Genomic DNA, 7470 nt, shown 5'->3' with positions numbered 1-7470 from the left:
CAATTTTTCACACATGACCATTGCAGCATTCCCCAGAGTCATGTGATCAAAGTTCAGACCCTTGGCAACTGACTCACGATGGCTGCAGTGTCCTGGGGACATGTGAACACCTTTTGCGACTTTCTGACAGAGTCAATGGAGAAGCCTGATTCACTTAACAACTGTGTTACTAATGTAACTGCAGTGATTCACTTAACAACTGTGGCACGAAAGTTTGTAAAATGGGGCAAAATTCACTTAACAACTGTCTCACTTAGCAATATAAATTTTGGGCTCAATTGTCGTAAGTCGAGGACTACCTGTATAAACCCTAAACAGTGCTAACATGATCACTATCTGATTTTCATATTATGTCCTCCAGATGGTATATATGATATGTTACATGATATGATATGATGATATATGATTACGATATGATGATATATGATTATGATATGATATATGATTATGTCTTCCTTCATACTCCAATTCCTTAGAGGGAACTCCCCAGGACCTTTGCTTTATGATAGAGGTGAAGAACACGTAGACCTCTAGGTGTTGCTATTTCACAGTTGCCCATTTCTGCATTTTATGAGAAATACATATGGAAGAAAGATAAATAACAGGATGAAGCCTACTAGTTCCGAAATAAAAAGTTAAGTGAATGAAGAGTTACACAATTGGACATACTGGTAGTGCTCAAGATCAAAGGCTGAAATGCAGGATTATGCCAGAGCTGTTTAAAAGTGCTGTAATGCTTCCCTCCGTTTCCTCTTTAGAAGAGGGCTTCAGTAACAACCCCTGTTAGATTGGGTAATGGATAGGCACACACAGGCTTAACGGTAACAACAGCTTTTTATTAAGTACAACAAGTGAGAACAATCCAGCGAAGGTTGAGTCTGACATCAGCCCTTTTATAGGGAGCTGTCAGACCCTTCGACCAATAGGATTAAACCTCCGTTCCCGTCGGAATAGAGGACGTTGGTAGAAACCACTGTAGTTAGAACTAATATCTAACAACCACTGTAGTGGTTATAAAATTGGATTTGAAGTGGAGAAACCATACTCAATTGTCACATTTACTGAGTGATTCTAGCTCATTGACTTCTCCTTAGCCCAACCAACCTCCCAGACAGGAGTGTCCATGGGGCATTTTCAAAAAGAATAAAGTGGTGACTATGATGGGGCAATCAAATTTTATATCAGTTGCACTTTTTGATCATACCTGGTGGACATCCTTTCTCAGAGGGTTGTTGTGTTGGGAAATTAGGGGAATCATAAGCAGCCTTGGGGTCTATCAGAAAACATAGGATGTAAGTCAGGGGCGGGTTTCTCGCCCCGTTCCAACCGGTTCGGTTGGAACGGGGCTGGCGGCATGCGCACGCGCACGGCACACGCATGCGTACTAGCGTCTGTGCGATGCTCCAGCTGCTCCTGGAGGATCTCGCAGGCGCTGTATGCGTCCTGCGCATGCGTGGAAGCGTAGAACTCATCAAAACCGGGTAAGGAGCGCGGGCGGGCGAGTGGGCCCTTCGCCGTTCCTGGAAGTTACTTACTTCCGGGTTCGCCGACCAACCGGTTCGCAGGGACCGCCGCGAACCCACCCCTGATGTAAGTCCAATAAATGATGACAATGCGAGAGATTTCAGGGCAGAAAAGAGTTAATATATGTTTGGGGGTGGGGTGTCAATAGGTGATTGATAAATAATGCAAGATCAGTTGGGAGTCAATTAATCTTCTGGGATCTCCGTGAACCTTCACGACAGGCCCTAATTCTGAAGATGGGGTGGCTTGTGGCATAACCGTTCCTGTAGCAGGAGTGGCAAAACCTGGGACAGAGTCAAAAAAGGAATCAGCCTAGAATCTCTATGTAACCACAAACGATCACTAAGTCCAACTCCTCTGGAATTCTGTTGACCCTTAATTAAACCAAAATAGTGCTAACTATTAATTAAGTAGATTCCTCTTCATAGACCTTTTAGCAATTAATTGGGCCTTCAGGTGTGGATCTGGTATTTTGCACTTGACAGTTACCTAGGGTTAGATGGTCATCTACCAGCAAGAACAGCCTTGAGTTGTCTCTTTTACTATTGTTATGGCTCATAATACTATTAAATATTTCCTTCATCTAAATATATATAATAAAATGCATCATTTGAATATAATAAATGTTTGGGTGTCGAATAGATCTGTAACTTCAAGAAGGGATCAATAAGCTGAAGATTTGGAGGGCCCTGATCTAAAGCATAAAAAGTTGACAGTATTTATGTTATTTTAATACGGTTGTTAATCTGAGTTGCTAATTGTTTTACACTATCTTGGTTAGAAAAACCCTTCATGCTGTGTTTTTACTATTTATTTTAATTACCATTTTTTGTATTTTATTACAGCTGAAACAACCCTTAATTTAAAAAAAAAACAATGCTTTTATATGGCTTCTCCACTCAATGAAGAGATAAGATATATGCTTCTCTTTGTCAGAAAGCTCCCAAATCTTTTTAAAAACAGTATTAATTTTTTTAAAAAAAACACTTAAAATACATACAATTCTTTAAAACTAAGGGATCTTCTAAAATAAAGGAGTAGTTTTGAAAAGATGTTTCGCTTCTCATCCTGAACTGAATAACTTTTGGATGAGAAGCAAAACGTCTTCAAGGAAAAACAAGAAAGTCCTCTTGAAAAAGCATCTTTTGGACCACATCAAACATATTACAAAGTATTTTTTTTTAAAAAGAGAGAGATTGATTCCAGCAGTGTATCTAAAAGAGATATGATATTTCAGATAAGTAAAATATCTATCTTTGCAGTAATAAGCAATAATTGACTCAGAAACAAGCTAATGAAGATGTTTCAGAGTCTATTAAAAGCATTCCAGAAAAATTTGCGGAAACCATGGCTTCCAAAAACATTTCAAGATTCATCTTATATAGACCTTGTTACCATAATAACATCAAGAGGCAAATAGATTATAAAGCAATGCTTATAACAAGATGTATCAGGAGCAAATAATGCAAAATGCATTTATTTAGAATTAGCACCATCCAGTGGACTAGGAAAGTCACACCAACTTAAAATTTCTGACCGACTATCATCAAAACTACTTAGGAGTTACAAGCCTTAGAAGGCTTATTCTGCACATGAAAGTTTTTACTACTTGGAGCTTCTCAGGCATAATGCAATGTGATATTTATTAGGAAGTAGTGAAGCTACTTCCTAATATATGAAGATAATAGATCCCCCCCCCAACTCCAATATACCAGTGAAAATTATAAGACAGCAACTGTGGGGCGGGAGAAGAGAAATGCTTTTTTATGAAGTGTAGAAAGTTATCACCCAGCCCTCTCCCAGAACAATGAAATATCCTAGGAAATATTGAAAAGGCAGCCACTGGATGTGAAAAAGAAGAAACATGTTTTATAAAGACAGAATAGCTCCCTGCAGCTTCCTGCCCATCCCCCTTTGTCAATGAGCCATTAAAGCCTGAGCTAGTCCACTTTACATAATAAAGAGTTCTCCCCTTCAACTCCAGAGTGATGGGATTAAGGCATGATAATATTGGCCCTTTACCCAACTCGCCACATGGTATCTGAGAACTCTACCAAACCTGGATTCAAAACACAACCTAGAGAGTTGCCTCTGCATGGCCCCATGGGAGTCTGACAACCAATCAGAATACAAGCTCAAGATCAAAGGCCAGAGAGGGCATGAAACCAGGGACTCAGCATCTCAGCGGCCCTTCTCTTCTTCTCCACCAACATTGAAGCATGTGATCACCTTTTCTGTTCAGGACTCAAGCCACGTGAGCCACCATTAAAACCATCTTTCTCCAACATTGGTGAAGACAGTGGCCATGCATGGGTTAACTCAGTCAATAACCAATAGAACTGAGTCTACCAAAGTGATGTCATCGCCTCAGAGGAGTGTCCTCCCACTTTTTTAGACTCAGTTCGATCCGAACTGGCTGTGCTAACTGCTTTCTCCTCAACTTTAGTAGATATTATAATTACCTTTAATTGGATATTTTTCTAAATTTCACCTAAATCACATCCAAATTGGAAGGAATCAGTGGATAGCTCCTCAAAGGAGGGTTCGCTACGTCACAGCGATCCCTCCTTCTGGCCCTGCTAGCTCAACTCTAGAACCAGGTGGCAAGAGATGTCAGGGCCCTGGTCTCAGGTTGCTGTTGCTAAATTCTAGGTCTGTGATTCATAAAGCTCCCCTCGTCCGGGACTTAATATTAGACGAGGGGCCAGACCTGGCATGTATTACTGAAACCTGGCTGGGCCACGAGGGAGGAGTCCCCCTCTCAGAAATGTGCCCAGAAGGGTTTCAGGTGCTCCACCAACCACGACACCAGAGAAAGGGGTGGGGGAGTGGCAGCCATCATTTGAGAGTCATAAGTTCCTCGTGGGATCCCTGCTCCGGAGACTGTCGGGTGTGAGTCCCTTCTGGTGAAGTTGGACCTAGGGGGTCAAGTGGGCTTGTTTCTAACGTACCTACCTCCCAGCTGCATTACAACAGCCCTGCCTGCGCTCCTTGAGTCAATAGCCTGACTGGCGGTTGAGTTCCCCAGACTGATAGTTCTGGGGAATTTCAACCTGCCATCTCTTGGCGAACGCTCGGATGGAGCGCAGGAGTTCATGGCTTCCATGACAACTATAGACTTGACCCAGGTAATTCAGGGTCAGACTCATACAGCGGGTCACACGCTCGACCTCATGTTTCTCTCGGGGCAGTGGAGACGTGATCTGGAACTGAAGGGCATAGAGATCTCGCCCTTGTCATGGTCAGATCACTTCCTACTGAGGCTTGACTTTTGGAAACTACTCTCCCACTCCACGGAGGAGGAGCCGATTAAGTGGTTCCGCACCAGGTGCCTGATGTACCCTTTGGGATTTCAGACGGCACTTGGAGAGATACCTGACTCCCTTGCACACAACCCGGCAGAGTCCTTGGTCGCGGCTTGGAATATAGCGGCGGCTGAGGCACTGGACCGGATTGCGCCTTTGCGGCCTCTCCGCGGCAGTGGATCCAGGAGGGCTCCTTGGTTTACCGAGGAACTCCAGAAGATGAAGCGCCAAAAGAGATGCCTAGAGTGACGTTGGAGGGCTAGTAACTCCGAATCCGACCGAACACAACTAAGAGCCTTTATTAGGACTTATTTAGTGGTGATACAGGCGGCAAAATGTGCTCATTTTTCCGTTCTTATTGCGTCCGCAGAATCTCGCCCGGCCGCCCTGTTTAGGATAACACGCTCCCTCCTGAAAGGGAGGGATGCGGGAGAACCCTTACAGGGTAGAGCCGAGGAATTTGTTCAGTTTCTGTCAGACAAAGTCGCTCGGATTCGACGGACCTGGACTCCACTTGGACAGTTCCTGCGGAGATGCTGGGGGAGGGCCTTGACCTGACTTTGTGGAGCGAGTTTCAGCTTGTCGCTCCTGAGGAAGTGGACAAGGCCATGGGAGCGGTGAGTGCCTCCACCTGCCTACTGGACCCATGTCCCTCCTGGCTGGTCTCGACCAGCAGGGAGGTAACACGAGGCTGGCTCCAGATGATTGTTAACACCTCTCTACGGGAGGGATCTTTCCCGCATCCACTGAAGGATGTGGTGGTGAGACCCCTCCTTAAGAAGCCTTCTCTGGACCCAGCTATCCTTAACAACTATCGTCCAGTCTCCAACCTCCCTTTTGTAGGGAAGGTTGTTGAGAAGGTGGTGGCCTTTCAACTCTGACGGTCCTTGGATGAAACAGATTATCTAGACCCTTTTCAGTTGAGTTTCAGGCCTGGTTACAGCACCGAAACTGCTTTGGTTGCGCTGATCGATGATCTCTGGCGGGCCAGGGATAGAGGACATTCCTCTATCCTGGTGTTTCTTGACCTCTCAGCAGCCTTCGATACATTGACCATGGTATTGTTCTGTGGCGGTTGCGGGAGGTGGGAGTGGGAGGCACCATTTTACGGTGGTTCTCCTCCTACCTCTCGGACAGGTTGCAGTCAGTGTTGGTTGGAGGACAGAGATCGACCCCTAGGCCCCTTAAATACGGGGTGCCGCAGGGCTCGGTCCTGTCCCCCCTCCTATTTAACATCTACATGAAGCCGCTGGGTGAGATCATACGCCGGCACGGGATCAAATACCATCAGTATGCGGACGATACTCAATTGTATCTGTCCGCCCCATGCCAACTCAGTGAAGTGGTGGAAGTGATGTGCCAGTGCCTGGAGGCTGTCAGGGTCTGGATGGGAGCGAACAAGCTTGCACTCAATCCAGACAAGACCAAGTGGCTATTGATGTTGCCTCCCAAGGATAGTCCAGATATTCCATCTCTTAGCCTGGGGGGTGAAATTCTACACCCCTCAGAGAGGGTCCGTAACTTGGGTGTCCTCCTGGATTCACAACTGACATTAGAACATCATTTGTCGGCTGTGACCAGGGGGGCTTTTGCCCAGGTTCGCCTGGTGCACCAGTTGCGGCCCTATCTGGACCGGGAGGCACTTCGAATGGTCACTCATGCCCTTGTCACCTCTAAGCTCGATTACTGTAATGCGCTTTACATGGGGCTGCCCTTGAAGTGTTCGGAGACTACAGTTAGTCCAGAACACAGCCGCGCAAGTGATTATGGGTGTACCTAGATACACCCATATTACACCTATCCTCTGCGAGCTGCACTGGCTTCCAATCGGTCTCCGCACACACTTCAAGGTGCTGGTCATCACCTTTAAAGCCCTACATGGCCTAGGACTTGGATATCTGGGAGACCGCCTCCTGCCACATACCTCCCAATGGCCGATAAGAACTCACCGACTGGGCCTTCTCCGGGTGCCGTCGACCGGACAATGCCGGCTGGCGGCTCCTCGGAGGAGGGCCTTCTCTGTAGCTGCTCCGACCCTGTGGAGCGACCTACCCGTAGAGATCCGGACCCTCCCCACTCTCTCGGCCTTCCGAAAAGCCACTAAAACCTGGCTATTCCGGCAGGCCTGGGGCTGTTGACTCCAGGAATGAGGTGCAGCCCCACCCAGATTGAGTGTATGGTGCGTTGTTTTTAAATTATTTCTTTTTAAATTGTTTCCTTATTTTAACTCTTTATATTAACTTTTTCTGTAAGCCGCCCAGAGTCCTACGGGATATTAAAAGTTAAAGTTAAAAGTTAAGTCTCTCAATTAGCCCCCAGGCTTGATGATGATAGTTGAGGGATAGCCACAAGGGCTGAGGATAGCATATCTGCTTGCTTATTTTGAAGAAAACTGTAGTCTTTCCTGATGAAATAGTGAGAAGGCTGTGGAGAGGCCAACAGTACCCAGTTCAAGCAGCTTGCCCAGTGAAAGTAGTTCTGAGTAGATCCCTGAAGCCTTGTTTCTTTCAAGAAGCCACATCCATATTTTTTTGTTCAATATAATGCACATACAAAGTCCACTTCCTTCTCCCTGTACAGATATCATTTTTTCCTTCCTTTTTTATGCATCATAAAATCAACACCAAATACTGAACCCAAA

The sequence above is a fragment of the Thamnophis sirtalis genome, unplaced genomic scaffold (assembly GCF_051295495.1).
Source record: "Thamnophis sirtalis isolate CommonGarterSnake01/CBP01778 unplaced genomic scaffold, rThaSir2_p1.2 scaffold_3, whole genome shotgun sequence".
Taxonomy (NCBI): domain Eukaryota; kingdom Metazoa; phylum Chordata; class Lepidosauria; order Squamata; family Natricidae; genus Thamnophis; species Thamnophis sirtalis.
The sequence above is the reverse complement of the archived record's forward strand: the minus strand, read 5'-3'. Positions refer to the sequence as shown.